The 22819-nt window shown below is 39.6% G+C and overlaps 1 pseudogene; it reads left to right on the top strand.

Annotated features, from left to right (window-relative positions):
• The first annotated feature begins 18759 nt into the window (after positions 1–18759).
• The window catches only part of LOC149165504 (protein RRP6-like 3 pseudogene), a 145815-nt pseudogene continuing 141755 nt past the window's right edge, over positions 18760–22819 (top strand).

The following is a 22819-nucleotide window of genomic DNA, read 5'->3' as shown; positions in this document are numbered from 1 at the left end:
AAATGGTTTAAATCAGGGTGATAGAGAAATTAAGAATTCTAAGACCGAGATTTAAATGAGGAACAGAGGGTAATCAGAAACAAAGGGAAATTAAGGATCCTTTGATATAGATTATAAGGAAACAACCTAAACTAAGGAGCAATTAAGAATTCCTTAACTTAGATATCAGTAGAAAACATTCAAATGCATAACAGTTAAAACAGAGTGTAATTAAACAAATTCTGAGATATCATTCCAGTTATAGCATTTAGATACAGAAACACATTAAATATTATGGAAAAACTTTAAGAAAGATAACAATAACATGAGAAAATACTTGTCTGCACTTTGCTTAACACATGAATCCTATGAAATATCTTGTCTTTATTCATCAATCCAACTTGCTGGCTCAGTCAGTGATATAATAGCTCTATAGTCTCTTGATCAAACTTCTATAGAAATCTCTAAGAATCCACCCTACATACTTCGAATTGTGAAGTATTTATACAAAAATTATTTCAAAATATCTCAAACTAACTTGAGATTTCATATAGGAAATACAAATATCTTCTTGCAAGAAGATAAAGATAGCTATTAAACAGATTTCACGCAGTCCCTTTTATTGTGGTGCTGCTGGCCTTTATTGTTTGGTTTGTAGCCCTTTCTGCTCTTTGCTATTTGAACTTTGACGCTGGAGGATTTAGTTACTTTCGGTTTTCATCTGATACTCTTTAGCACTGATACTCTTTAACCATGCTAACCTGCCTTTACCTTTTACCCTGCTGACTGTACATTAACCTTTTTACTACATTTTACTATAGTAAATCAGTTAATTTTTCCCATAATTTAGCATTAGGTAACTTGATTTTCAACATCCTTCTATATATCTCATCTGCCTCGGTGTACTTAGCAAAAGTAGGCCTGGTGATGAATAGGTGTTTCACCTCATGCTGGAGGAAAAATAGGTTTTCAAATGTCTGGTAAAGAACTTTACTTGTTGGCAATGACTTTATCGATGATGTACTAGCCTGTTCTTTAGCTAGCTCTCTGATTTTGTTGTCATAATCTTGTTGTGTCATGAGCTTGTCATTTATGACCAAGGGACTGGGTAATCCTTTCTCTCTCAAAATTTGAAACTTGGCCATAAATCTATCGACTGCTACCTACATATTTTGACACTTGTCCTCCAAGTTTAACATTAAGTTTCTCTTGGAAAGGACCTTTCTTACCTCCAAAATTGTTTCTATCCTATCCTCTATATCCAATTCTTGAAGTTCATACTTGTTTTTACTGTTGAGGAAGTGGATAAGTCTAGTTGCATCTTCAGGCATGTCTCCTAGTTCTTCCTTGACTTTTGGATAGCTTCTGTAGCTATCTCTATCAGGTTTATCTATTCAAAAATCACTTGAATGGATGGCTAAATATCATTGATAGAGTCAATGATATTGGCCCATAATAATTCCTTAGCTTGCCCAAGGGGTTTATTTAGTGTTAAGTCTTTCTCCATGGCCTTTAATCTTTCATTCATTCTGGCAGCTTTTTGCACTTCTTCCTTGTGCATGATCTTGGCAAGCTTGCAATCTGTTTCCAAGCTTGTCACCTTTTCTTTCAATTTTTTCATTTCTGTAGCTTGAGTGGTCATTTCCTCCATGGCTCTGACCAACTTTAATGCTTCTTCACCTGATGCACCTTCTGCTGATGTAGACTCTATTAAAACTAGTTGTGTTGTAGGCATAGGGGCTTTGGGAGCCAATGAGGTTGCCAGCGTTGCAGGGACTACTGTTGAGACCGTTGGGATGAGATTTTCAGATGGAGTGGCAATATCACTTTATTTTAATTAGACTAAAGTGTCCAATCCTTTTTCTGTCTCCTTTAACTGATCATTAAGTTTTAGGACCAAGTCCATCAACTCTTCATCTCTAGTATGGTTCTCCAAAACTTCTAGTGTTTGGGGATACTACAACTGAGGTATATTCAATTGTTTTTTTAGTGCTGCAATGTCATCGTTCCTTCTCTTGATCAGTTTCTTAGTGGCTTTAATGTCTTTGGGATCATGTCCCAATTCAATTATTAAGTCTTCCAAAGACTTGCTTCTAGCATCCTTGGCCTGTGAGGAGGCGTTCTCTAATTGATATTAAGCCGAGATATTTCTCAAAAAATCCTGTAACTGATGAGTAGCTATGACTTTACCTATGAGGGTGGAGTATATAATCTCTCTAGCCTGTTTATGTGATTCGATTTGGTCAATGGGATGAATATCCCTTTCCAATACCTCAAAATCAATTCTCTTGTAATCTGCTGATGTCCTTGGCTGTTGTGTAGTTGGTTTTATGAAGGACATCTGTAATTTTCCCTCCTTGATGTCAAAAGCTGACATCAACCTTGTTTGATTGGTAGGTGTGAGTTTGAGATACTGAGCATAAGTTTGGGCCTTTAGTTTCTCATTTCTCATCTTGATCTCTTTATATATATCTTTTATATCCTTATCCCTACGAACAGGCCTACTGAATGAGGATACTTCTACACTTAGCTGCCTTTCCAAGATCTGGGTCTGTGATGTGGATGGCCCCTGTGTTTCCTCAGATAGAGTTGTGCCTTTACTTCTATCTAGCTCAGTATTAGTTATTTCTACTGAGCCTTCTGTGTCTTCCTGCTCTGAAATAGGATTTAGCCTAGGTTTTTTTCTCTGACTGGTCTCATATTCTGTATTTTATGTGCCCGAACCTAAACTTGAGGGTTCCTCCTTGGTCCTTTTGGGGTTCTTTTCCTCATTCTGAGGAGTTTGCATGATAGGAAGGGTGCTTATGGCTTGCGCTTTCTATTCAGGTACCTGCAGAAATGAGCTCTCATCAAACTGTCTTTCTAAGTCAGATAAGGAATTCTCTACATCTACCTTTGTACTATGTCTATCTACAAGAGTGTTTTCCACCCCCCTAGATTGATTTGCATATCTTTCTATCTCTGGTATGGGGAGGTGAATATAAGGTGCCAACTTGGCCTTCTTTCTCAATCTAGTCATAAATTCCTGAGGGTCATACCTCCAAATGAAACTCTTTTGGAACTTCATTTGCTACAAAATTTGGTCTGCTTCCTCCCCTGCCTCTCTAGAATTGCAAATGAAGGGGCCTAACTGGTTTTTTACTTTGAATTGTGATCTTTTCTTGGTCGAGACAAAATTTATCTCATCAGAGTTCATTATTTGTCTATAGTACTCTAGAGAAAATAACCTCATGGGGAGGTAGGTTATATGGTGCAAGCTGGCAACCATAAATTGTTATCTCTGTGTGGTTTTGGTAAAGGTACCAGTCTCCCACTTTTCTTTGTTTAGACAACTGAATGACCCTTTTGATCTCTGGACTTATCCTGGGTGGATGGCTTCCTTTTAGCATAGTCATGAATGGATGAACAAAAGAATCTATGAAATCTGAATAAGTATATGGTGACTGAAACTTATGGAATAGTGGGGTCCAAAAAACGATAGACCTGGGCTGGCCTTTGGTATCCATCTTCTGGAGGGGAAAAGGAAATTTGTTTGGCTGATAATATAAAAACATATGGTATAGAAAAGATGAGTATTTAAATACTCTTTCATTATGCATCCTGGTGAACTGTTCATGCATTCTCTCAGCTATGAACTCAACATAATTGTACAAAATAGTAGGAGGCTGTCTTGGGGTATAAATTGACATGAAGGCCAGGACAAGTTCATCAACAAATTCATCAATGGTGCAGCCTAGGACACATGATATCATGGTGATGATTTGTTTGCCCCTTTTAGATAACATGGCAAAAACATATTGTGGGGGCGGGGGGATTTTAGGAATGTGCTACTCTTCAACAATGAAATCTTGGAACACTTGGGCCAGTCTAGAGGGACATAACTTGGAATATTGGTCTAACAAATTTCCAATTAGGAATGGGGTCAGGATCGATCCTGGTTGGAGTTGAAACATTTCATGTATGGAATCAGCTGTAATGGTGTACATAATCTTTTGGTCAGGGGACATGACAGCTCTCAGGCTAGGAATGTAATAGGCATGGCACTGGTGGACAATTTCAGGGAAAACATGTATCTCTGGGAACTGGTATTTGGGCAAATTTAACTCCGAAAGGCCAATATCATCAGCATAGTTGAGGTATTTGTCTCTACTTAAACAATGGATTTCAATCCGAAGGGTTTGGGTATATGTATCCTTTATTTGGAAATGCCTGTCAGCCAAGGGAAGGTGGTTGAGGTCCAAATGGGGAGTCATGATAGGTCTAACGTCAAAGGCAAAAGGGGCAGCCATAATTTAGTTCTTGTGGAATTAAATTTGGCTTTATAGGTTTATTCAAAAGTTTTTCACAAGAACTAGGATTTTTCAGAGGGTTTGGCCATGGGTTTTAAAATTTAAAGTATTATTCAATTAATTTTACTTAATTGAAACACTGTAGAAGGCTAAGCATTTCTGAATTTGAAAGGGCGAGTGGTTATTTGTGGTGAAATACCTAGAATTGGCTGAATAATCTACAAATTGTGGAGTTCACGACAACTGTAGAGGTCCGAATGAATCTGGTACGGATTGAGAGGTCGACTGGGGTCTTTGCAACTTTCTTCAGGGGTGAATTTGGAGTTCAAATGGTGAATTCGGCATTTGCAGGAATCACATTGGTTTTTAGAGGTTCACAGAACAAACGAGTGAAAAAAGGCGAAAAACGGCATCTCAGCCTTTTTATGGAGCAACAGTTATTTTTTGGCGGGTGATTTCTAATGAACAACAGGTGGTTTGGCAGGTTGAGTGGGGAGGCAGTTTCCCAGTCCATCGCAATGCTTATGGAGGTTGGGTGGTATTTCGGAGGGGTCACCCGATCTATTCCAGAGCATGACACGTAGCAGTCGGGGGGTCGGATAAAACTGCTTTATCATGCGGGTAACGGTTGGCCATCGAGCATTGTTGATATGGCTGTGGACAATTGGATGAAGGGGAAGGTGACCAGACCGCAGTCAAGCAAGAGAGGTGCGTGGGAGATAAGAGCATGGGTTTTGGGGGGGAAGAGCTTTAATTCCCGGTAGTTTGTGATTAATTAAGACTTAATCATGGGTTTAGTCGATCGGTGGGGTTTAATGATGGGTTTTATTTATTTTGTCGGGATAAGGGGTAAACGATATAGTTTTTATTAAAACTAAGGGTTGGGGGTATTTATTTAAGGGATTTATTTAATATACGGGGATAGGTATGTCAGGAATTTATATAATTAAATTAAAAATTAATATGAAAAGTGATGAGCGGAGTGACTATATCCTTAGCATAATGTAAAATATGCACATTTTATTTCATACATTTGGCACTTAGGATAAAGTACTTTTTGTGGGATTTTGGAATGAAAAGGGCTTTAACATGGAATTGTTTTTACTTTTCCTAGGCAAAAGAGTTTTAACCTTAGGAAAAGGGGTTTTATTAGGGAAATGAGGAGGGGAATGGATTTTATGAAGAGGATTCTAGCACTTGATGTCCATAAGTCATTAAGCCAAGGGTCCAGTCCCACCAAAAGTCTGAAAAATTCTCTGAGCCTCTTTGAATTGAAGGATTTAAAGTATTAGAACATATTTGTGGATAGGAAATTAGTAAGTAAAAGTAAAAATGAATGAGGGGGAGTTAATCATATTAACTTACAAACCTTTGTTTTTGCCTCCATAACTGACCATACATATAGAAATATGTGTCTAAGCATGATGCATGTGTTTTGATCCAACCAACTTTATACTTTGGCAACCTTTCTTCTACTTACCCATTACTTAACCTACCATTTTTTCTTCATTTCTATTTGGGTGCATTTAAGCTAGCAGCCCCTTATCATTATTTTTTCTTTTGAAAAGTAAACTATCTAATTATAACCTTATATCTTCCAAGGGCTCATATTAAACTGATGAGCTCCTTTTATTTTCTCTACCTATCTAATGATCTGCCAAGATTAAACTGGTTGGTCAGATTTTATTCTCTAACTATAAACATAAAATTCAAATCATGAAATAACCAAGATTAAACAATTTGATTACCATGGGTTGTGGCATGTATGAAAAGCTACACACAACCATTATTTGTAGAAGAAGTAAAATAATATTGGCATTTAGACTTGCACACTTTCATGGTCTCTTTTTGTTTTTGGGGTTCATATATTTTCATCTTTTGACCTTCTATTATTCTTTTGTCCTTTGATATTTCTTTTAGGACATACCCTCTTTACATTTTTTTATTTTTAATATGGAAAACATTTGCAGAAAGCAAAGGTATGTACAATATTAGAAGGCTTAACCTTATTCATTCAAAATTATGACTGCTATTGGTATAGGAACCTAATAGTGGCTCCACTTGGGGATGACATTTTCTAGTGAAATTTCAAGAACTTTAAAGATCAGTGGCCTTTGAATTGTTGTTGATGTTACCTCGCAAAGTGTTCTTCTATGCATTTGCATTATTGATACTTATGACAGTAAATCTTTCAAAGCTTAGGGTCTTCTCTTCGGGCTTCAACTCCAAAGATGACCATCCAACCCAAACTAGGCTTTGTAAATGAAGTATGTACATCATGGGGAATGAGAATTAGTAACTTGGTTCAAAGTAATGTTTTAGTATTCGACCATTTACCAGTCCACCTTCTGCATCTGTACCATTAATTTCTCTCAGGAAGAAAGCATTATTTCCTCTATAAGCATAAATGACATAGGGACCTTTCCATAGGAAATCAAATTTCCCATGTTTACCTTTGTCTTCCCTCCTTGAATCCCACTTGAGCACCTTGTTACCAAGGTAGAAATTTTCAGCCTTGGCTCTCTTATCAAAAATATTTTTAACCCTTTTTTGCATAACTTGAGACTTGATATAGACCTCTTCTCTGGTTTGTTGTATATGAATAGTTTGGTTGATTCTTCTTTGGGAACTATTTGGTTCAACCGGCAATTCTTGAAGTATCTTCATTACTGGTACTCCCAAAGAGGATGGAAAGACATCTTCCATCCCATAAACTAGTTGATAGGGAGAAGTACCAATTGATTTGTTAGTAGTCAATCTGTTTTCCCATAAGGCATTGAATAGCATTTTATTCCAAGTTTTCTTATTACCCTCTAGTAACTTCTTGATGATGTTTACAAAGATTTTGTATGAGGATTCTGCTAGTCCATTACCTTGAGGGTAATAGGCTGTAGAATGGCCCAGGGTGATATGATACTTATTGCAGAAATCTATAATTCTTTTGGATTTAAAGGCTGCTGCATTATCAGTAATGAGATTAGTTGGGCATCCAAATATTGATAGAATATTGGTTTTAAGGAAGGTGATGATAAAAGTTTTTGTGGCTTGCCTTGAAGGTATGGCCTCCATCCATTTTGTGAAGTAATCTGTGGCTACGAGGATCCATTTGTGCTGGACAGAGGAAGGTGGGTGAATTTCACCAATGAAGTCTAAACCCCATTGTTGAAAAGGTATTTTTACAGAGATTGGCTTGAGGGGTAAAGGTAAGAGCTTTTTCTTCCCCTAAAAAATTTGACATTTGTGATAGGAGGTCACATATTTTTTGACATCAACAAACAAGGTAGGCTAGTAAAAACCAACTCTAAGGATTTTATCTGCAGTGGTCTTCCAGTAAAGGTGTCCTCCACAGTCACCTGCATGAAACTCTTGCAAAAATTTGTCAGACTCTTCTTTTAATAAGCAATTGATAAGGATACCTTCATGATCTCTCCAAAATAGAGCATTGTCCAGTATAGAAAATTGCAAGGATTTCATCTTCAAAAACCTGCTTTTAGTCTTAGATAATTCAGGAGGAGCTTGTAAGTTCAGTAAAACATAAATAATATCATCATACCAAGGTGATTCAATAAAGGCCTGGCTGCATAGTGGATTTGCCATCTCCTCTTCATTATCTATTGCTGCAATAAAGTTTATATCCAAGGCCTGATAGTTTGATTCAGCCATGAGCTTGGCTAAGCCTTGGCCCTTGATTAACTTAGTAGGTTTGATTTCTATATCATACTCTAAAATAGTAGCAATCCACTTTCCCCTCTTTCCATCATGACCATCCTGAGTTAGGATGTCTTTAACTATTGAATTAGGAACATAGGCTACTATATGAGAATATAAGATGTATAACCTAAAGTCCTTAACGACTTTGACTAAAGCCAAGGTTTTTTTTCCATTATATTATATTTCAAGGGGGTATCTATCAGGGCTTTGCTAAAGACAACAATGGGTTTTTCATAGCCCTGGTCATTTTTCTGCATTAAAACTTTAGCAATTGTGTGCTCAGAAGCAAAGGAAAATAAGATGAAATCTTTGTCAAATTTAGGACTGATTAACACTGGTGTTTTAGTCAAGGCCATGTTAATGTCTTCAAAGGATTTTTTAGCCTCAATAGTTCATTTTATGGTGGAGTCCCTTTTCAGCATATTGTTTAGTGATCTAATTAATTCTACTAGATTAGATATAAATCTTCTAAGAAAATTAATTTTTCCTATGAAAGCTTATAACTCTTTAATGTTCCTAGGGTGTTGTATTTAAAAGATGGCTTCTATTCTCGTAGGGTCTATTCTTATACCATATTTTGAAATTATGTGACCTAACAACTTTCCTTCTTCTAACCCAAACAAAGACTTTTTGGGGTTCAAGGAGATTCCAAATTTCCTGTATTTAATAAAAACTTGTCTTAGATGATCCAGATGTTGCTTGTCATATTTTGAAAATATAGTAATATCATCTAGATATATCACAAGGAAGTCATGGATTTATTTTGCAAAGGCTATATCCATAGCCCTCTAGAAAGTGGCTCCTGCATTCATTCTCCCAAAAGGCCTTTTCACATACATAAATGTGCCCCAAGGAGTAGTAAAAGCAGTTTTCGGTTGGTCATTAGTGTTATAGATGTTATCACTCAGGTTGTCCCCCAGGTCGGAGTGAAGGGATACGGCCGAGGTAACCACAAACCAACTTTGGATTGCAGGCTCTAGCCCACCTGCAGTCAGAGAGGGCTCTCTCTTTATAATTTAGCTTTGTTGATGATGATTTTAGGCTAGCTATTGAGTTCAAGGATTTTTGTTTGTGATTTGTTTGTGTTTTGGTGGGAAAATTGATGTTTTCAGGTAAAGAGGCAGATATAGTGTGAAAATTTCCAACCATTGGGCATGGAGTCAAAGAGTAAGACTGCTGGTGCGATTTCTTGGTCACAGGAGGAATAAGGAGCAAGCTAGCTGCACATGGAACAATTCTCCAAGTTTAAAGGATGGAAAGAATGCTAAGGAAAGAGAGGCAATTAAGAATCTCTCAATCAGCTTAACAGAGAAGAGTGAATGAACTCTATCTAGGGGCAGTAAAGAATCCCTAGATAATTGTCAAACACATGTGAATTAGGGTAAACATGAGCCGCAGGGAATTCATATTCATGTCTAATTCAGGTCAGATGATAAAACATACAGAAATAGCAGAAATTGAGCCTAGAGTGCAGTTAAACAAGTTCTAAGCTATTCTTTCTTTCTGCTATTTAGAGGGTGAAAATGAAAACAGAGGTAAGAAGCACTTATTGAGTCATGCTGCAGCACAAGAATTCCATCATTCAGCTCCCAGAGACCAGTAACAACACATCAGGCATTCATTCTCCCAATCTCTTCAGCAATCTTTGATTACAGAAAAATATCAGACATACAGTGCGAGTCTCTAATGAAAAGTTATCAATCAACCAACCCTTGAAACAATACAGAGGGTGGTATATATAGGGAAAAACTCTCCTAATTGCCTTTATTACATCCTGACCTAAACAGGTCTGAGAAATGATTACTTTTAACCTAATCCTATCCAGAAATAAATGTAAGAAAATATCTTGAGCTGCACTGAGTGCAGCCGTATCAAAACTGAGTAAATGTGTTGTCCTCGGTGGCTTGGTGCAGTGTTTCTGTGATAACTGTGCATGGGCTTCTGCTCCATTGTAGTTCGGTTGCTTTAAATGCTTTAACTGTGATTTGAGAGCTGGGATGGGTTTGCACAACTTGATTTGACTTTGTTGGCTGCCATTCAATGTAACCTGCTTTGGGAACTGGAGGTTTCCATTAAACAATTTAACTGGTACACTTTGCTGCTTCATCTCTCCTCTGATACTCTTTGACAAATGAATTGGGTTGCGTCTCTCCTTCGCTGTGGGTCAAATCACAAATTAATGGCCGCTGTTCGGCCCTCTGTCTTCTTTAGAATTGTCTTTTGTTCATCTCTGCATGCCTCGCGAAGAAAACTGGATGATTCGGCGCCTTTTGGGCTTGCTGGGGGCTGCGCAATGAGGGATTTTCCACTTCGGCCCTTTTCCCGTAGCCATGCGCGATTAGCACTAGGCGCTAATCGCGCATGAAAAACTGCCTCAGAAACTGATTCCGGGCTTCCTAAGTGCGATTTTCGCCTTTCGCCTCAAAATTGATGATGACGTCAGCATGACGTAAGCGGGCGGACCTGGTACGATGGATGACATCAGCATGTACGGTGGATGACGTGGCAGGGTCATGGTGGCAGCGACGTGGCAAGGGGTGACTCGGCAGAGGGCCGACGTGTGCAGATGACGTGGCAAGGTCCTGGCGCAGTCGTCAGGGGGGGAAGACAGGCGGTTTATGGTTTTCGTTGGACTGCCTTTGGTACGGGGGCAGTTTCTGTCAGGGCGGCTCCGACGCAATAGGAAACGGACGCGCGTCCTCCTGTACGGGGAGAAAACCGCTGCAGTATCGGAGGCTAATGTCCGGATGTAGGGGGCGCTCCGAAATCGGCGAGAGCCGTCGGATGGGGAGGGGGCAGATCGGAGGGTTGACGGGAGACGGAGCTGGCGGCGGAATAATGGACGGGCGCGCGGATATGCGAATTTTAATATAGCGCGGGCGGGGGTTTAGACTTTAGGAAATGTGGGTTAGGGGTTATTTAACAAGCGGGGGAGGATAGTTTAATGTTTTTAATAAGACTTTTAAACAATAAACTTTGGGAAAATGACTGCGGAGGGGTAAAAGTGTAAGGTGTTGAGGGGTAGGGGTGAATGAGGGAGGTTATTAGCCTAACCAAATGTTAGGCTAATCCCAGGACACGGAAGGCTAATGCTGGGTTCCGGATGAACTCAACATTTCCAAGACTTTGATAAATATGGCTATAATGCCCAAGGATGGGAATATATACATAGGGGAGTTATATAGTGCTTTTTAGTAAGGGAAGGGGAAATGATGTAGGGAGTTAAATAGTGTAGTTAGGAATTAATATGAAGGTGACCAGAAAGCGCTAAGGTAGGGGACCTTAGGCCATTTTGGGGAATAGAACTTTGTAACAGAAGAATGGAAATCCTTGAATAAAGCAGATCTTCATCAAGGCCAATGATGTGGAAAATGATGACTAAGAGGCATGAAGCAGATCTTGACCTCTTTGGGAAAATTAGTGAGTGATTTGGGGAATAGTAATGAAAAAGGGGAGTTAGTTATGTCCAGCTTGACTTCCTCCAGATGAAAACTGCATCATGGCTGCGATCTGAAAAGATATAACACTTAGAAAGAAAAAATTGATCATGAATTATCATTCTGCAACCTCAAAAACTACCTGCCCAGTATACTTTTCCTAACATTTTTTCTTCTTTTTGGTTTGGGTGCACTTAGACTTGCAGACCCTGCTTCAAAATTTTTTCTTTTTTTGTTTATCCTATCTAAGTCTACACTTATTTCTGCCAAGGACCCAGATTAAGCAGTTGGGCTCCTTTGATTCTCTACCTATCTACAAATCTGCCAAGATTAAACTGTTTGGACAGATATCATTCTCTACATTCTAAAACAGGAAATTGAAACCTAGGGAGGCCAAGATTAAACTGTTTGGCCTTCCTTTAACTGAAAGAAATCTTCAAAAATGGAATGCAGCAGTGGCACTTAGACTAGCACCTTTCATGGCATCTTGTGGAAATATGGAACACTGCAGCCTGCAAAGTATGACATATTTGGCATGTAAAAATGTCAATCATGAAAAATGAACACCTGTTGCAACAGGAGGCTAACAGTGGCTCCACTTGGGGATGGATTTTCCTTGTGAAAAGCCAAGAACAGCAGGTCAGACTGCCTTGATCTTCTGTTGTTGCTGTGGATTTGAAGGAACTTCTTTGTGCTGGCTGTTAGATAATTGAAACTTGGTAATAAGAACAACACTCTTTCTTCACTGAATTGCTGTGAACTGTATAGCATCGCCTGCTTTCTTCTGCGTGCTTAATGCTATATAAAGTGTTGTCTGAGCATTGCCTTTGAAACATTTTCAAAACATGGATCAAACTGATATGTTTGCTTCACTTTGTTTTGACCAGGGTGCTGATATGTACTGAAATACTGGTCTGTTTTGCTATCTTTGACTGAAGATTACCAACAACTTCCCTTTACCATAAGTTGCTGTGATGTGACTGTGCCATTTTTGCTGTTTTGTTTGAGGTTAGTGCAGAGACAGAGCCTTTAAACTGGAACACTTGTATTGGCTGTGTCTTCTCAAAATTCACTGTTGTTCCCTTGACAATGGGTTTGTTTAAAAAAATGAAAACAAAGTGCTGATATATATAAATATCGCTGTACAAGGCCCCAAGAGTTAGCTCAATCGGTCAAATCAAGTGCCTCACCAATGGGAGGTCACAGGGTCGAATCCCGAAAGCTCTTGGGGTTAGGTCAGTAAATAGGCCGAGGGGTGTTGATGCCTTCGGGTGCGTCCACTCAGTGCTGAAAAACCCTGGATGTAGCGGCTACCCATTGACCCGGGTATCCGTGAACCAGAAAGTGGAAAAAAAAATATCGATGTACAAAAGATATATACAGAGTTGCACTGTTATCCCTAAAAGGGATCATGGTAATGTTTCAGCATACGGCCATTGACAGGGCCTTCTTCAACAGAACTATCCTCTACAGATCTGAGGAAATAAGTGTTATTTCCCTGAATAGCAGAAATAACGAATGGTCCTTTCCATAAAAAATCAAACTTTGCATGTTTGCCCTTGTCTTCTCTTCTTGAATCCCACCTTAGAACTTTGTCACCAATACTGAAATCCTCAGCCTTAGCTCTCCTATCAAACATCTTTTTGAGCTTTTCTTGCAAAATTTGGGCTCTGTCATATACTTGTTCTCTGGTTTGCTGAAGATGAATGGTCTGATTAATTCTTCTTTGAATGTCATTTGGTTCAGCCTGAATTTCCTGTAACAGCTTGATAGTAGGGATGCCCAAGGATGATGGAAATCTAGCCTCCATGCCATATACTAGCTCATAAGGGCTCATCCCAATGGATCTCTTGCTTGAAATTCTGTCTGCCCATAGGGCATTTACCAGCTTTTTGTGCCAGTTCTTCTTGTTTTCTTCCAGCACTTTCTTTATGATGTTGATGAGGCTCTTGTTGGATGATTCAGCCAAGCCATTGCCTTGAGGGTAATAGACTGTAGAGTGGCCCAAGGTAATATGAAATTTGTGGCAAAAACTAACGATATTTTTGGATTTAAAGGCAGCAACGTTGTCAGTGATGATTTTCTCAGGGCAGCCAAATCTAGAAAGGATATTGCATTCAAGGAATTGGATAATGGCGGTGTCATTGGCTTGCCTGCAGGGAATGGCTTCAACCCACTTAGTGAAATAGTCGGTGGCTGTTAGGATCCATTTGTGCTGGCCTAAGGAAGAGGGATGGATTTCTCCAATGAAGTCAAGACCCCATTGTTGAAAAGGCTTCTCGGTAGAGATGGGTTTCAGGGGCAAAGGTAACAACTTTCTCTTGCCTTCAAAGATTTGGCACTTGTGACATGACATGGCAAACTTCTTTACATCTGCAAAAAGAGAGGGCCAATAGAAACCGGCCGTTAAGATTTTATCCGCAGTGGACTTCTAGTATAGATGTCCTCCACAGTCACCTGCATGGAATTCTTTCATGACTTTGTTAGTTTCATTCATGTTTAAACAATTAAGCAATATACCTTCATGATTTCTCCAAAATAGTGCACCATCTATTACACAAAACTTTAAAGCCTTGATTTTCAAAAATCTCTTCTTGGTCCTGGACAATCCTAGGGGAGCACACAGGTTTAACAATACAAAGCATATATCAGCATACCATGGGGATTGTAAAAGGATTTCACTGATCTGTGGAGTCGCTAGCTCCAGTTCATTGTCCAGTTGGTTAATGTCTAGGGCCTGAAAGTTTGTTTCGGACATCAGTTTGGCTAAACCTTGTCCCTTTATCAGCTTGGTTGGTTTAATTTCTATGTCATATTCAAGGATATTTGCTATCCACTTGCCTCTTTTGCCTTCTAATCCCTCTTGGGTCAATATGTCTTTTACAGCAGCGTGTGGAACATAGGCAATCACATGTGAATATAAAATGTACACTCTGAAATCCTTGATAGCCTTAACAAGTGCATAGGCCTGCTTTTCCATGATTGGGTACTTCAAAGGGGTGTCTCTTAAGGCTCGGCTGAAAAATGCGATTGGATTTTCAACTCCCTGTTCATCCTTTTGCAAAAGGACAACATCTATAATATGATCAGATGCAAACGAAAATATGATAAAATCCTTGTCAAATTGTGGGCTGGTGAGGACAGGGGTTTGGGTTAAGGCCGTTTTGATGCTCTCAAATGCTTGCTTGGTTTCAAGAGACCATTTTACCTTGGCATCTTTCTTTAACATGTTGCTTAACAATCTTATCAGTTCAGCTAGATTTGGGATAAATCTTCTTAAGAAGTTGATCTTTCCAAGGAATGCTTGCAGCTCTTTTATGTTTCTTGGATACGGGATTTGGAGTATGGCTTGGATTCTTTCAGGATCAATTCTAATCCCATCTTTCGATATGATGTGGCCAAGTAATTTTCCTTCTTCAAGGCCAAAGAGAGACTTCTTGGGGTTCAAAGAAATGCCATATTTCCTGCATGTGATGAATATTTGCCTAAGATGTTTGAGGTGCTCTTTATCAGATTTGGAAAACGGGGTTAGGTCATCAAGGTAAACAACTAGGAAATCATGTATTTCTTTAGCAAACGCAATATCCATTGCTCGTTGAAAGGTTGCACCAGCGTTTTTAAGTCCGAATGGCATTTTAACATACTTAAATGTTCCCCACGGTGTGGTAAAGGCTGTCTTGTCTTGGTCATCCGGGTGAACAAGTATTTGATTGAAACCTGAAAAGCCATCTAGCAAAGAGATTCTAGATGACCCCACTACTCTTTGTAGGATGTGGTCCATTTTTGGCAAAGGGTAGTGGTCTTTTAGGGAGACTTGGTTTAAATTTCTCAGATCTACACAAAGTCTAATTTCACCTGTCTTTTTTCTTGTAGGAACAAGGTTGGATACCCATTCAGAAAATCTGATGGGTGCTATTATGCCTGCTTCAAACATCCTCTTTACTTCCTTCTCAATCATGGGAAGAAGCATAGGGTTAATTCTCCTAAGTTTCTGTTTGAAAGGTTTCTGGTTTGGTTTTAAGGGAATTGTGTGTTGGATTACCGAGGTGTCATAGGATTTCAAATCCTCATAACTCCAAGCAAATACATCTTGGAACTCTTTGAACAAATCAATGTACTTGGGCTTTTGATCAGGTGGAAAATTTTTGGATAGTTTGATCATTTTTGGCTTCTCTGTTGTCCCAATGTTGTGTTCTTCTATAGCAGTGTTCAATGGTTGTAATTTTGGCTTTCTGGGAACATCATTAGCGTCAAACATATCTTCTAATGGGGTTAAGCCAGCAGGCAGAAAATTATCTTTCAGGTCAATGATCTCTGCCTCTGTTCTGGCAATTTCCTCTAAATGTATTTGTTTCAGCTGTTCTATGTTTGTTTTGTCAAAAACAGTTGGGTTTAGGATTTGTTTAGCTATTGCAGCTGTTACAGCCTGCTGATTTTCAGTCATTTGCTATTGGGAGTCACTCATAGCGTCCATGTCTATGTTAATATTTGAAAATTCATGCTGAAGGGTGAGAAAATTGTTGATCTGGGCGTAATTTTCAAACACTTGCCAATCTTTAACGTTATTTGGGACAACAGGCCTCTATTTTATTTCAGCAGTAAAGTGATGGTTTGGCTCAAAGGAAAGCTTGCATGTACTAGCAAAGGTGGCTAGGCTGTGTGCATGAATGTTATGCTCTCTTGAAATCTTGGCCAGGCTGAATCCAGTGAATGCAGTGAGTATATTAGTGGCAGCAGTCCTATAGGCCCTCATTCTATTGTCATTGGTTACAAAGTTACCTTTCATCTGCTGTATGATCAAATCAGAGTCTCCTAAAATAGACACCTTTGCAGCTCCTAAAGCTTTGAGTAGTTTAAGGCCTAACAGCAGAGCCTCATATTCTGCCATGTTGTTTGTGCATTTAAAGTTCAGTCTGTAGGCATGACCTTCCGCATGGTTATCATGTGTATTGTGAATCCACACACCTGCCCCTGCTCCTAACTTGTTGACAGAGCCATCAAACTCTAAATACCATGTGATTTCTTGCTTGTGGTTTGTGCCATGAGTTTCAGCTATGTTAGGATTGGGCAGATTTGAAATTTTTGTTTTGGGCGTTTCTTCTAGCATGCTGGTTGCATTAATTGTTGTGACAGTCTCATGGGTATATGCAACCGATTCTTCATTGATGGTTCCTTGTGGTTCTAGAGCTGAAGACTCATCATCAGTTGGAGAATTCGTATTATCATTAAACAAAATAAAGGAATCCATATCAGAATGGATCGAGTAAATGGGAAAATTTTCAGGCTTGCTCTCACTACTTACCACATATTTCATAAGTGTTTCTCTGTACAATCTCTTTGGTTGCCCAAAGACTGAAATCGTAGCATAGGAGAGGTCTAGTTGAAGGGATCCTTGGAGCTTTGCTCCCCATGATCTTGATAGGAGCATACCATATTTTGGTGGGATGTCAGCCACCACCACATCCATGAGGATGGTCTTGTTGGGATATTGGACTAAGGATACACATAAGTCTTTGATGAGGCCTAAACACTTGACTTGACTTGAGTCAAATGAGTACAAATCTTTGTAGGGTCTTGTAACATCAAGGTTCAGCTTTTCCATAACTGCTTTGGGCATAAGATTGTGCGATGCACCGGAGTCAAACATAGCGTTGTGCAAAACTTTGTCATGTATATGCAAACTGATATAAAAGGGTGGAATAGGTCCATATGTTGATTTTCCATTAACTTCTGGGCCAAACAACAGTTCAGGAGTATCATCCGAAACATTTACATCGTCCTTATTCTCTGGTATTTGAAGTGATATTTAAATTTTTTGCCTATATACATCGTGCTTGGCAAGTTCTGAGAGGGGGATGGATATCTTTAACTTGGCTATTTCTGCCTCTAAATTAAATGGCTTCTCCAATGGAGTTTTGGTGTTGATAATGGAAGTTTTTTTTGTTTGATTTGAATTATCTGCTATTTTCTTTTGTTTACCAGCGTTATGGGAAGTGGTCGCCTGGGGTTTTTCGATTTCGGGAGAGTTTTTTGGAGCGTTGTTCGAGTTTTGCTCAGAGGAAGAAAGTGGCAAAAGCTGATCTACAGAAGGCTGCGTCTCTGTAATGTCTTCTACAGTCACTTGATGCGGGTTTAGGGCAGTTGTATCAGCTGGTTCTGTTATGACAGCCTTGCTCTTAATCTTGTTGGGCTGTTTGCCATCCTTTGTTTTGCCAGGTTCAGAAATGTCAATGGTCCTAGTTCTTAGCTTGTATTGTTTGTGTACTTCATACACAACAGTATCATATCCTTGTTTAAAATCAAAAGACTTGCCAGACTTAGTCTGAAATTGACTAAAGTTATGCTCATCTTGGTCTTCTCGGCTCAGGAAAGTCTGATGCTCACCCTTTAGATCCATCAGATTCATGTGAGTGTCTTCTGTTTGCTCATTGGATGTAGATCCTTCAACATAGTTATCTTGAAAAGGGGGTCTTATGTCATGATCTGGGCTTGACCTACCAATATTTGTGTTCTGCGTTTTCCTAAAATTTGGGTTCCTTATGTTATTAGACTGTTGTCCTTCCCATGATGATCTTCTCTCAACATTTTCTACTCTTTCTCCTAGCTTTTGTAGGCCACTGATAATCGCATCAAGCTTGTGATCAAAGGCCGAGGTTTCATCCTTAAAGGTGGTTCTTCTTTCCATTCTAGCTCTGCTTCTTTTGGCAATTAGGTTTGCCTCTACGCTAACAGCAACATTTTGCATGTCTGCAAGGGTCTGAGGAGCTCTTTCTTTTAACTGGTATGCCATATCTAGATCGAATCCATCAGGAAATTTGTACAAGGCAAGGTCAAGTGGGGGTCTCAAATTCTGTGGTATTGCGTTATATACATTGTTAAACCTTGTGCAGTACTCCAAGACAGTCTCTTGAGGGCCTCTTTTAACAGTATCATATTCTGCTAGTATGTGCAAGGGGTCTTTCTTTTTCTCCCATCTGTTGGTAAAGGATTGGTAAAGCTCATCTAGAGTAGTTATGGAATTTGCAGCAAGTGATCTAAACCAAGTTCTTACATCACCGGTTAAGCTTTGAACAAAAATTCTCATTCTCACGCTATCATCATCTATCTCGTAGTTTTAAAAATATTCTTGCATCTTTTTGGTATGCTGAAGGGCTGTGAAAGGACCGATGCTGTCAAAATAGGTAATTTTAGATTGGTATTCCTGAGGTAAAGCCCCAAGATTAGCAGGTAATTGTAGGGGTGCATATCTATTAGCCATATTGGTAGGGATAAGTGGGACGACGGGGATAACATGGATAACAGAAGTGACTGGAAAAATACTAGTGGTATTTGTAATATGTGCAATGAATGGAGGTGTGGAAGGAGTGCTATGCGTTGTGGATGATGAACCAGGGGAAGCAGGAGTTGAACGGAATAAAACTTTGACAGGAGTTGGTACACAGCTTGGGTAAGCTATTTCAGGAGTGTTATCAGCAGAATTTTCTTGTTTTTCTTGTTTCCTAAGGGTCTTTGGGATTAGGTTCAGATTTTCAAAAACAGCTGGAGGGTTTGGATCTGGATTTGACCTTGTATATCGTGGATTCTTCTTGGGAGCCAGTTTCCGAATGTTGTTTTTTGGTATTTTTATGGGAATATTTTTGAAATTGGCAAGGAACTGTCAGATTTTGAAATGGCTGTGTATAGCTTAAAACTAGCATGAAGATTGACTGAAGCAACTTTTATTTACTTCTGTTAATGTAAAACAGAAACAGTTTCAAAGGCTTCCTGGCTGACATTCAGACTTCATCTGTAGTTTAAAGGGATATACAACAATTAGAAAATCGATTTGCTCAGTGGATTTTTCCAACCTTCTTAGTGAAATTAACTGAGGAGGTCCCCAGTGGAGTCGCCATTATGTTATCACTCAGGTTGTCCCCCAGGTCGGAGTGAAGGGATACAGCCGAGGTAACCAGAAACCAACTTTAGATTGCATGCTCTAGCCCACCTGTAGTCAGAGAGGGCTCTCTCTTTATAATTTAGCTTTGTTGATGATGATTTTAGGCTAGCTATTGAGTTCAAGGATTTTTGTTTGTGATTTGTTTGTGTTTTGGTGGGAAAATTGATGTTTTTAGGTAAAGAGGCAGATATAGTGTGAAAATTTCCAACCATTGGGCATGGAGTCAAAGAGTAAGACTGCTGGTGTGATTTCTTGGTCACAGGAGGAATAAGGAGCAAGCTAGCTGCACATGGAACAATTCTCCAAGTTTAAAGGATGGAAAGAATGCTAAGGAAAGAGAGGCAATTAAGAATCTCTCAATCAACTTAACGGAGAAGAGTGAATGAACTCTATCTAGGGGCAGTAAAGAATCCCTAGATAATTGTCAAACACATGTGAATTAGGGTAAACATGAGCCACAGGGAATTCATATTCATGTCTAATTCAGGTTAGATGATAAAACATACAGAAATAGCAGAAATTGAGCCTAGAGTGCAGTTAAACAAGTTCTAAGCTATTCTTTCTTTCTGCTATTTAGAGGGTGAAAATGAAAACAGAGGTAAGAAGCACTTATTGAGTCATGCTGCAGCACAAGAATTCCATCATTCAGCTCCTAGAGACTAGTAACAACACATCATGCATTCATTCTCCCAATCTCTTCAGCAATCTTTGATTATAGAAAATTATCATACATACAGTGCGAGTCTCTAATGAAAAGTTATCAATCAACCAACCCTTGAAACAATACAGAGGGTGGTATATATAGGGAAAAACTGTCCTAATTTCCTTTATTACATCCTGACCTAAACAGATCTGAGAAATGATTACTTTTAACCTAATCCTATCTAGAAATAAATGTAAGAAAATATCTTGAGCTGCGCTGAGTGCAACCGTATCAAAACTGAGTAAATGTGTTGTCCTCGGTGGCTTGGTGTAGTGTTTCTGTGATAACTGTGTATGGGCTTCTGCTCCATTGTAGTTCGGTTGCTTTAAATGCTTTAACTGTGATTTGAGAGCTGGGATGGGTTTGCACAACTTGATTTGACTTTGTTGGCTGCCATTCAATGTAACCCGCTTTGGGAACTAGAGGTTTCATTAAACAATTTAACTGGTACACTTTGCTGCTTCATCTCTCCTCTGATACTCTTTGACAAATGAATTGGGTTGCGTCTCTCCTTTGCTGTGGGTCAAATCACAAATTAATGGCCGCTGTTCGGCCCTCTGTCTTCTTTAGAATTGTCTTTTTTTCATCTTTGCATGCCTCACGAAGAAAACTGGATGATTCGACGCCTTTTGGGCTTTCTGGGGGCTGCACAATGAGGGATTTTCCACTTCGGCCCTTTTCCCATAGCCATGCACGATTAGTGCTAGGTGCTAATCACGCATGAAAAACTGCCTCAGAAACTGATTCCGGGCTTTCTAAGTGCGATTTTCGCCTTTCGCCTCAAAATTGATGATGACGTCAGCATGACGTAAGCTGGTGGACCTGGTACGATGGATGACGTCAGCATGTACGATGGATGATGTGGCAGGGTCATGGTGGTAGTGACGTGGCAAGGGGTGAGTCGGTAGAGGGCCGACGTGTGCAGATGACGTGGCAAGGTCCTGGCGCAGTCGTCAGGGGGGGGGAGACAGGCGGTTTATGGTTTTCGTCGGACCGCCTTTGGTACGGGGCGGTTTCTGTTAGGGCAGCTCCGACGCAATAGGAAACGGATGCACGTCCTCCTATACGGGGAGAAAACCGCTGTAGTATCGGAGGCTAATGTCTGGATGCAGGGGGTGCTCCGAAATCGGCGAGAGCCATCGGATGGGGAGGGGGCAGATCGAAGGGTTGACGGGAGACGGAGTTGGCGGAGGAATAACGGACGGGCGCGCGGGCGGGGGTTTAGACTTTAGGAAATGTGGGTTAGGGATTATTTAACAAGTGGGGGAGGATAGTTTAATGTTTTTAATAATACTTTTAAACAATAAACTTTGGGAAAATGACTGCGGAGGGGTAAAAGTGTAAGGTGTTGAGGGGTAGGGGTGAATGAGGGAGGTTTTAGCCTAACCAAATGTTAGGCTAATCCCAGGACACAGAAGGCTAATGCTGGGTTCTAGATGAACTCAGCAGTTCCAAGACTTTGATAAATATGGCTATAATGCCCAGGGATGAGAATATATACATAGGGTAGTTATATAGGGGAAGGGGAAATGATGTAGGGAGTTAAATAGTGTAGTTAGGAATTAATATGAAGGTGACCAGAAAATGCTAAGGTAGGGGACCTTAGGCCATTTTGGGGAATAGAACTTTGTAACAGAAGAATGGAAATCCTTGAATAAAGCAGATATTCATCAAGGCCAATGATGTGGAAAATGATGACTAAGAGGCATGAAGCAGACCTTGACCTCTTTGGGAAAATTAGTGAGTGATTTGGGGAATAGGAATGAAAAAGGGGAGTTGGTTATGTCCAGCTTGACTTCCTCCAGATGAAAACTGCATCATGGCTGTGATCTGAAAAGATATAACACTTAGAAACACAAAATTGATCATGAATTATCATTTTGCAACCTCAAAAACTACCTACCCAGTCTACTTTTCCTAACATTTTTTCTTCTTTTTGGTTTGGGTGCACTTAGACTTGCAGACCCAGCTTCACAATTTTTTTTTTTTTTGTTTATCCTATCTAAGTCTACACTTATTTCTGCCAAGGACCCAGATTAAGCAGTTGGGCTCCTTTGATTCTCTACCTATCTACAAATCTGCCAAGATTAAACTGTTTGGACAGATATCATTCTCTACATTCTAAAACAGGAAATTGAAACCTAGGGAGGCCAAGATTAAACTGTTTGGCCTTCATTTAACTGAAAGAAATCTTCAAAAATGGAATGCAACAGTGGCACTTAGACTAGCACCTTTCATGGCATCATGTGGAAATATGGAACACTGCAGCCTGCAAAGTATGACATATTTGGCATGTAAAAATGTCAATCATGAATAATGAACACCTGTTGCAACAGGAGGCTAACAGTAGACATATTTTGGCACTTCAACCCCAGTCACATATGTAGATAAACCAAGGGCTCTTTAACCCCTAAAAGTGTTGTTTCATACCCTAAAGGATCATGGTCAACTGATTACATCATTTCCCAGAAGTACCACCTGAGAAACCACTCAGAATTGGCCAAAACTGGACCATATTGATTGCTCCATGGTAAAGGTGCAATGCATACCGGCTACTACACTAGCCAGGTGTGATGCATACTGAAAAGGCCTTTTGTAGGGTGTGATGAGTGAGAATGGACAAATGGCAAAGATAGTTTGCTAAGTGGAAACTCATGGAATCTTTTAGAAACTTCTCTCATGACACTTGCCTCTCTGAATTCGCCCAGGTATGAGCAAGAGGTCAATGAAATCTCCAAGTGGAACCAAGAACTATCAATGCAAT

Source organism: Pinus tabuliformis, chromosome 5_1, assembly GCF_031772625.1.
Source record: "Pinus tabuliformis cultivar Carrire ecotype Pingquan chromosome 5_1, CPIR1, whole genome shotgun sequence".
Lineage (NCBI taxonomy): Eukaryota > Viridiplantae > Streptophyta > Pinopsida > Pinales > Pinaceae > Pinus > Pinus tabuliformis.
The sequence above is the reverse complement of the archived record's forward strand: the minus strand, read 5'-3'. Positions and strand labels throughout refer to the sequence as shown.